At 35.2% G+C, this 10,239-nt stretch overlaps 1 long non-coding RNA gene across 1 annotated transcript; it reads left to right on the top strand.

The window, feature by feature from the left end:
* The first annotated feature begins 2,136 nt into the window (after positions 1-2,136).
* On the top strand, positions 2,137-6,013 carry LOC110804045 (uncharacterized). Its single transcript, XR_008926307.1, has 3 exons — positions 2,137-2,585; positions 2,671-2,748; positions 5,707-6,013. It is a non-coding gene; the product is annotated as an uncharacterized lncRNA (long non-coding RNA).
* The last annotated feature ends 4,226 nt before the right edge of the window (positions 6,014-10,239 follow it).

The following is a 10,239-nucleotide window of genomic DNA, read 5'->3' as shown; positions in this document are numbered from 1 at the left end:
AGCTAGGCATTCAGCTCACTTGATCTCACTGAATTATTAACTTGTTAATTAATACTGAACCGCATTTATTAGACTTAACATAGAATGCATACTTGGACCAAGGGCACTATTTCCTTCAGGTTTATTTACTCAAATTTGATATAAGTTTGAATCTGTTTGGCTAGTTCAAAGATTCAGAAGTATAAAACCCACTTGGCAAGAAATCATAAAGATCTAGGTTAGATCATGTTGATGACTACTTAAGTCAAGAATGATCATCAATGATTGTGTGTTGTAATTTCACGTTCTAGCTCCATAATATATGGCATATCTAAGTTTGAATGATCGAAGTCAATTAGTGCTTTATTCGATCAATGATGAATCATAAAGACTTTTCCTATAATTTCTAAAACAAAATGCTCAACTACCACCAAACTAAACCAAATTCGTCAAAGCTATTGAAAAGTAATTTCAGAATATCTTTTCAATAATATATATACCTAAAGAGTTTCTAAACTCAGTGGGAGCTTAGTGTTTGTTATTCAACAAACTAAGGCCCAAGTGTAGATATATGTTTCATTGTGATTTATTCAAATGAGACATAAGGGTATTGTTTCTACCATGAATGTTTGAGAACATAATGTTTGTTTGCTCGAAAATGTCCTTTTGGAGATTCGTTTCCAAAATGACAAGTGGGAGAAAATAGACCTCGAAAGTCTTCGAGGCGAACAACAAACATAAACGGACGTTCCGGAGGCTTTTAGAAGTTCTTCAGAAAATCCGAACACTTATTCTTTAAGGATTTTAGAAGTGGCTTTAAAGAATAGACATCTCTTAGAAGACTTTACAAATGCTTCAAGGAAAACAGAATATTCAAATGACTCTCAAAGTGTCTGTTGATATTCTATTGTTTGATGTTCTATACCCAAGTAGGCATAGAGTTCAAGTCACTGAAACTATGAGATTCTTCTATTAGATAGCGAAGAAACATGGAATTCAGGTCACTGAATCTATGAGATTCTTCTATTAGATATTGAAGAAACCTACAACTTGCAGTCAAACTATTATCATGTAGATTAATGAGTTTTTGACTTGTAAGAAAGATATGACGAAACCTAGATTCCCTAAAATGGTTAGAGGCCATATATAGACTCAAATGTTTTAAGATGGTTAAAGGCCATAAAACATGACCAATGTTTTGATGACAAAATTGAAATTTTGTTGATTTGCAAGAATGGTTTACACCAATTGATTGCAAATTGGTTTTAAGGATGAAAACCATCAAACATGGAATTGTGTTCACACACAAAGCTAGATTGGTTGCTAGAGGTTACAAGCAAATTCACGGCGTGGATTGTGTTGAAACCTCATGCATAATCGTAATGCTCAAGTCTATAATTCAAGCAATGATTGCATATTGGTACATATGGCAATTGGATGACAAAACGTATTCCTCAATCAAATGTTGGAAGAAACTATGTACATGGCATGTCATAGGATTTGTGGATCCAAATAATGCTTGAAATGAATGCTAGCTTATGAAATTTAAGTACAGATTTAAGCAAGCAATTGGGAATTAGAACTGTATTTTATTGAAGCTAATAAGTATTATAGTTTCATAAAATGTACATGATTCTTATAGATATATAAGAAGTTTAGTGGGAGTACGTAAAACTTAATTGGTCCTATGTGTATCACACACATATCTCTCTATTGTGAAATAACATTCAAATGCTAATGACTTAGATTTGAAATTATTTATCAATGATGGACCAAGGCGAAACTTAGTACATACTGGGTACACTACAAGAAAAGCAGGCTTGGGCGACGAGTTTAGTAATGTTTGGGCGAAGGAAATTATGTTTGTAGCCCAAAATAGAACAAAGGCGACAACGTATAGTTTCGTTACCCAAAATTCTGATTTTGTGCGACAAAAATATTTTCTGTAGCCCAAAACATTTTATGGGCGACAATGTAGAAATTTGTTGCCCAAAATTTTATTTTGGGCCACTAAATTTGGTTTTGTTGTCCTTGACCACGTTTGTGCAACAACTTGCCTTCATATCATTGTCAATTGTAAATTATTGGCCCAACCAACAATTTAGCCGTCGTTGCCCATACCCAAAAAATTAGCGGAAAATAATCCCGCTTCTTATTTGCCACTACTCCACGACCTTACTCCCAAGCTTCCTAAGGCACAAAAAGAAATTACAGAACTGTGTAACTCCTCCATTTTCTTCCCCTCTTTCTCTTCCTGAGGTGAATCCGTGTGTAACTCCTCCATTTCCTTCCCCTATTTCTCTTCTTGAGGCGAATCCGAGTGTTACAACGTTCTCCGACGTTTCTTAACGGAAATCACCAGGTAAATTATTGAGAATTTAAATTCATATTTTTCTGTGAATTTAAAGATAAATTAAGCACTAAAGCCCTAAATTAATTCAATTTATTATTTTTCTAAAAATTGCCGTCTGGGAGGTTGGTGGATCGGCGGCGAGGTCGTCTCCGGTGCTTCTCTAGGCGAGAGCTCTGGTTTAGATCTCTCCTTACACCTTCTAGGCCCTCGGCATCGCCCTTTCCATTGTCATCTCCGTCCTCAACGTCGCCTGGTATTTCCCCATATTGCAGGCCCTTTTGTGATTTTAAAAATTAATTAAATCTGATATTTTTATTTTATTTTTGTTGTTGTTGCAGGGGAATTTATATTACTAGGAATAGTTTGATTAGTGCGGCAATCAAAGCTCCTAGAATCACCTCCAAAAATCTCATCAGGTAAATATGAAATTCTTAAATTTTGTAAATTTGACTCTTGAATTGTTATTTTTTTTTTTTGCCAAATGTTTGTTGTCTTATTTTTATTATTTATGAACATTATGTTTTGTTATGATGAAAAATTTAGATTATACAACGGATATCTTTGATCTTGTACTGTATTATGTTAGAACCAAACTTGATATAAGCATGTACAGTTGGTTCATTTACTTTGGGTTGGAGGAGAGGGTAAAGAAAAAAACAATTTGATTAGTTCAATCAAAATCGACCTCTTTTGCTAGTGAATCACAATGTTGGATTTATGAATAAGTTATTATATATATAACGCTTCGTATGTGGTCTGCTCTGTGGTGTTTTCTGCTGCATCTGCTGCTGCGCCTCACTCACTTGTGCGGGGGGATGATATTTTCTTCTGAGGAGGGTATACTTTGGGTAAAGTCTTCAGAAGAAAAGCATATTGAATATTGAATATTAAACAGATTGCATATTGATTTTTTAGCCTTCAATGATTATATCTCTGTTGTGTATTGTATTTGAGAAATAAACGGAAATTTGTGTGCAATTACCATCTACATGTAATTTCTTGTGTGTTCTTGTAGCAAATTCTGCTCTAATGGTCACAACTAGAGCTTCTCCCGAATGCAAGCTCTCTTGTTGACAAGGTCTTCTTAGACAAGTGTCATAGTAAATGAAATGTTTGTTTGTTTTTGATGTTTGTGCGGTCAATTTTCATGTTAGAACTTAGAAGACATGAGTCAGATGACACTGCCAGCCATATAGAAATTTTTAACTCTTTAAGAATTGAAGGAGGGGGAAATCAGGAGATATATTATGATTACAACTTGGAGGCATGCATATAAAAATTGACATTGACCTCCTTCTCATCATGACCCCGAGCTAGCTGAAAAAAGGCTTCTTGTAACGCAAGGTAAGGGATTGGATGTATGCAGCATTATCAATGGAATAATAGAGATGTTTTCATATAACCCTAATCTGGAATAATAGAGATGTTATGATATGTTATCTACTGTTCAAATTATGTAAGATGCATAGGCACTTAACAAGCCTGTTATTTATTATTCCGTACACTATAAACAATTAGTCAAACAGTAGTGAATCTTTGACTCTTGAAATCGACAAGCTTTCAATCAGTCTTTTGGAGACAGAAAAATGCAATCTGCGAAACCACTGTTATAGTAACTGAGGGATATGGCCTCATTGTGTGTTGTTGAATTTAGGGGTACTACTGATTTATTAATCCTACATACGGAAGGGAATTATGATTAAAAGCGCTATTTGTTTGTCATCATGAATTATACAAGTTTCTTAGGTAGATAGGTCAGTATATAGTAAAAAAAAGTAGGTTATGATGACCACGAAGGAGGGATGGGATGGTTGGTTAAGAATTTTGAACACTTAAATTATAAAGGCATCTAAAACACTTGTAAAAAAGTGGCATCCCTGGTTCTTTTTTAATTTCAGTTTTTTAAATTAAGAAAAGGCCGTTGAAGTGGTACAAAATCCCTTTTCTAGTACATAGGCACATTATTTGCTTGAAACTTGAATATTTGCATAGTGTCTAATCCAAACACACAAAATGGAATATGGTCTGTCGAAACCAGTTCTTTAAAGCTTCAGGTGCTTTGGTTCTGTTTGAGTTATTTTGCCAAGATCCTTACAGGTCAAACAGGCTAGTTTGATAGGAAGAACAGACCATTCCAGACTATTTTGCTTCCTGAATCAATCAGTTGGATCAGCTATCATTTTGATTCTTTCAACAATGCTTGGAAGTCACACAAGTCTTTAATTGGGACAAAATGTAATGGAAATCACCATATTACATATCTATTTAGGCTTTTGAATGAAGTGAAAGTGTGTGTTTTTATTTGTGGGGAGGGAACATCACGAATCGAAACTGATTTAGCACTTACCACGCCGCGCATCTGTAAGATCGATACCAACTTTAAAAAAAGAGTACTCGGCAGTGCAGTCTGTTTCCCCTGCTGATAATCCGGTGGCCCAACCTGCAACGAAGCACTCTAATGATAACGAGTACGGTATTTTGGTTTGATTCTTGATGGTTTTCTTTTTAGTTCTAAGAACAATTTTTCGGTGTGTCATATTAGTTAGTTTGGAGTAATTAGCTAGATAAAGATTCAATAATTAGTTTGGAGTGATTCATAATGGTTTTCTTTAGTTCTATGAGCAAGGTTTTTGGTAAATACTAAGATTGTATTAGATAAAGATTACATGGTTTTTTTTTGATAATATAAAGATTCCATAATTAGTTTGGAGTGATCCATGATTATAATTATATAAATGTATAAAACTGTAATGTATGATTGATTCGAAAATTGTGCAGTATTTTGGTCTTCATATAAAACCGGATAATTTACTGATTGGCGAAAGCACGAACGTTTAATATGCAAGGAAACAAATAGTGAAGAAAATTCAAGTATGGATTTCAAGAAATTCAGAAACTCAGAATCAGCTTATAAAAGGAGTCTTATCATTTTCACAGTAAAAATAAAAATGGTAACCTTACAAAATAAACAAATCAGTCTTTAGTAGAAGGTGGAGGCTCAAGATGATCTTTTAGGAATAGACATGTTATGAATAAGAGATAATGTGGTGGTAGCAGCGAAAATCGTCACCAACACTTCTGTAGACTTTAAATTGTGGACAATTATCAATTCTGACCTCGTTTTTTAGGCAAGAAGTAGAGAGGAGCAGAAAAGTAAAGAGAACTTACCAATGAAAACATTTTCTTATGAGGAAAGGGTTGACTTTGGGTAAAGATCTCAGAAATTTGTGTGTAGTATTTGAGAAATAAACAGAAATTTGTGCTCATACCATCTAGATATACTTGAATCGTTAATTTGAATTATATGCTAAAGATTAGATTGGTTATTATTTTTTAATCACACAAGTACCTAATCTGGCGTTTTATCTTATCAGGAACAATGAGTCAAGAACATCATCCTAATTTGGGTCGAGGAGAGCTCTTTGAAGTATGACCGAGCATTCGAGTTTTCCGTATATGAACTCCTTAGACTACAACTAGTGTTAAGTATTTAGTTTATTCCGAACTTTTAGTTTAGATATATATCCAAACTTTTAGTTTAGATTTATATCCAAAATTTTAGTTTAATTCTAAACTTTTTGCATACGATGTTAGAGTGACATGTATGAATTTACATTTATTTTATTTTATTGTATTTGGATAAATATGTACTTGTTATTCAAAATTGTTTTTTATGTCCAACTTTTTTTCATTAATCGTTTAGCACATATATGAACAGAGAAGAAATCATATACGGAGTATGTAGCTTATAATACGCATGGGCGAAAAATATGTGTAGCATATAAGAATTATTAATTTGGCGCGTGATTTAAACTTATGTGCAACATGTTTCGTTGCCCATAATACTATGGTCGACAAATATAGTGTTGCACAAAATTACATTTAAAAAAAGAAAATTTGTAATTATTAATCCAGCCTTTGCCCGATTTTCTTTAATTAAGCCTACCTATGATATATTTCTAAATAATCCAACCTTTATGACCCAACTACTATTATTAAGCCTAACAAGTTACTAACCTGCTATAGGAGGTATTCACCCTTACGTGACATATAACGATTATAATTTTTTATTCCCCCTTATTTTCTTTAATTGCTATTTTAATTTTCGTTCTTCTCTCCTCTGCGATTTTCTGCTTCATCTCTGCACTCCTCTCCATTATTTCTCTTCTACCTCTTCTCCACCATTGTCGATCCCTCATACGGTCATACCTCTCCATTCGAAGTTCATCAAAAATAATCAGCAATTGCTATGGCTGGGGTAAAGCAATTGCATGTTGGATCTGGATCTTCTTCAAATTCAAGGTTTTTTTTTCTTTCTAAATTTTCAACAAGACCACAATAACCAACATCCCACAACATAAAAAAACTATATTATTGCAACAGCTCGGGTTTTTACGAACTAACCATCAAGGAAGCCAGAAATTCAAAATTTACAAAAAAGGAACAAAAACGTTAAGGTTCGTAAGTTCACCTTCAATTGTACGATTTTGGAGACGAAATTTGAATGCGCATGGATGAAGTCACCTGTTTCCACAAGAAAATCGCTGATGATGTCATGAACCAGTACAATTATGGTTGAAGCAACAGTAATGGAGGAGAGAGGAATTGAAACATGGTACAGAGAAGAGAAGGGTTAAGGGTTTTTTGAAAAAAAAAAATCCTTGTTTAGGTGGCAAGTGATGATGACGTGTCCAATATTTTAGGAGGGAAACCAACTTTAGGTTGTCAACTTTTTTAACGTTGACTTTGTAGCACGTAACCGGTCATCTAGGCTTAATAATAGTAGTTGGGTCATAAAGGTTGGATTATTTAGAAATATCTCATAGGTAGGCTTAATTAAAGAAAACCGGGCAAAGGTTGGATTAATAATTACAAATTTTCCTTTAAAAAATTAATGACTTATTTGGGCGACAGAATCCAAACAGTCGTCGCACTAAATGAGAGTCTATAGGCAACGAAAAAGATAATTTGTTGCCCGAAGATATCGACTTATGGACAACGGAAATGTAAGTCGTTGCACAAAGTCACCAAAATAGGGCAACGACTCTAAACCTCGTCGCACATTTGTTTATACCATAGGCGACAAATATACATCTCGTTGCCCAATACAAACTTTGGGCAACGACTTTTACGCGACGCCCAAAGTACTTTATGTGCAACGAAATATGACTTCGACGCCCAAATGTAGCAAGGGCGTCGAGCCTATTGCAACGACCTTTGGGCCGGATAAAATCGTCGCCCCAAATTAAAGGCGACGGATTTCTATGTTTGGGCGACGACATTTTTCGTTGCCCAAAACTGTTTTTCTTGTAGTGGTATCAAGATCTATTTACAAAGATCTTATAATATTGTTTTAGATTAAGTAAATGACATTTACTAAATCAAACACGAAAGACTCCATTGGAGATATTCGACCCATATGAATAAATCTAAGTAAAGAATGCTTGAACTATGTATAAGCATTTACTAAGTTAAACATCAAAGAATCTAATGAGATTCTTCACCTATATTATATGTCAAAGAATTTAGCTGGATTTAGTATCTACTGAAATTGGAGAGCTAAAGTTACATGAATAGAATTCAATTGGGAACCATTCTGCAAAAGAATTTAGCATGTATGATATAATATATAAGGATCGCCAAAAATGTATCATATGGCTTTAGGCATAACGAACATATACCAATCTCTATTGTTCTAAGTAAAGATCAAGTAGATTGAGATCAAGAAAAACTTATGGTACTTGTAGACACCTACTTTTGTCCCCATTCCCGAAAGGGAAGGTTCGATGATGAAAACGTAAATCTCCACTTGACAACGCATCTCCTATAAAATAACGAATCTCAATTCCCCTTTTCATTTCACCCGAAACCTGCTATTTATAGAAACCATCTATTTATGGAAACCTGCTAAAAATAGTAACTACCGTAATGGGCAGCTGTTAAAAGTGGCAAGTCATAAAAGATAGAAACCTGTCAGAATTAGGTGTTGCACTCCAACATAAATCCTAAATGAGATAGAGATTACGAGAGAATCCTATTCCTAATATGATTCAAAAATAAGAGTCACGTATTAATTAAAATCCTAACGAGCCTAGAGTTCGTAACAGGCCCAGACGCATTCCGTCATAAAATTAATACGCACTAAAAGACTCGATTAAGTCTCATACACTCCGGATTCTAAGAGTCCGAATCTGACAAAGAAGCGGCCCAAACAGCAATTTCAACGCCCAGCCCTGGGCGCTGAAATTGCCTGGATCCTATTTTCAACGCCCAGAGCTGGGCGCCGAAATCTTCGGCGCCCAGGCCTGGGCGCTGAAAATACCTGGTACGTGTATTTTCCTAATTCCTCGTGGATTAGAGTTCTGCAATTCTATCTTTCCACGAACTCTTTTCTATAAATAGGGCCTTAAGTTCGACGTGAAAACACACAACACACAATTATATTCTGAGTATTGACTCTAAACCCCTAAGCCTAAGCCTCACGCTACAAAACTGATCACGCGTTCTGTCGCAATCGATCCATAAATCGAACAGAACGTATCCTGTCCCATAATTTGAGGTTCGTTAAATAAAAGGAGAAATAGCAAAGTCAAAGTGGTTAGTTTTCTGAGAACCGTGACGCATCTCTCAAGGGTGCGTCGTAACGTGTCCCTTTTCCATGGTTTAATTGCTTTCCTCGCCCTTTTATGAACTGTTAAACTAACTAAAATCTGATTGTTCGATCACGCTTAATAAATATGATATTTTTGGGAAATTGGATTATCATGCTAGGTCCCTTAAAACAATCTAAATCAGATAATCGCGTTCGATCTAGTACTATATGTTGCATATTATTAAAATCAACTCAGATTAGTTTAATAGTTAACGCATGTCCCTTCAATTATTTATGCTGAGCTAGTAAGGATATCCTGCCTCTGGAGTTATCGAAGAGCGAGTATTCCTCTCGGTAGTTACAGTCCCCCGAACCCTCAATCTCTACCCTGCGGGTGTACGTTGAGCGATCCCCACCACCAGGGATCACAAGGGAACCTACGGCCGTCGTGGTCAAACATAATTGCACTCCCTTTATGTCACGATAACCGGGTTTCGTCAGTTTTTCTCATTGTCGTTAAAAACTGAATGGCGACTCCTATATTACTAGTCAATTGGGTGTAAACTCACAGGAAATCCAATTACACTTGATTTGACAAAAAGAAGCGTCACACCCACGAGGGACGAGGTCACGCATTAGCCTCGTGCTTTTTCGACCCCCTCACGGTACTTGAAAAGGTACATAAGAATAGTTCTTGATTCAAGGAAATAAAGATATGCTAAATAATGATGCTACACGCATAAACACTGGCAAAGGATCAAGCAAGATCCCTTTGGAGTTAACCATTGGCAAGGACGAGCTATAGAGCATCGTGTTTTGAAATGGCAACATGGATTAGAGACCATGAGTTGTTGCATGGGAAATTAAACATTAATTTCTATGTTTTGAGATACAGATGGAAAGTCTTCCACATATCTATGAACTTCTTGGATAAGTAAATCCAAACAAAGCATCACTAGCAACCTAAACAGTTGAAGTAAAAGTAATTATTGCCTAAGAAGCAATGAAACAGAGTTGTTTATGTTAAAGAGTTCTTCACTGAACTTGGGTGGATCACATGTCTGCTGACTTGATAGTTCTTCATTGCAAAATGCATAAAACTACTATTGTAGCAATAAAGACTAGATCACAAAAAATAAACATACTCAAAAGTTCTTATCTTCCTATCTCGAAGAACATTCGATGAAAAGGATATTAAGATTGGCAAAGCATGATAACTAAACCTATGCAACAAGTGAGAAACAACACTCACATTGTAGCACTGGAAATCAAGCCTAGTTTTGAATTCCACTAATTGTTTTAAAGATGGGTTCGA

Source organism: Spinacia oleracea, chromosome 1 (genome assembly GCF_020520425.1).
Source record: "Spinacia oleracea cultivar Varoflay chromosome 1, BTI_SOV_V1, whole genome shotgun sequence".
NCBI classification, from domain to species: Eukaryota; Viridiplantae; Streptophyta; class Magnoliopsida; order Caryophyllales; family Amaranthaceae; genus Spinacia; species Spinacia oleracea.
The sequence above is the reverse complement of the archived record's forward strand: the minus strand, read 5'-3'. Positions and strand labels throughout refer to the sequence as shown.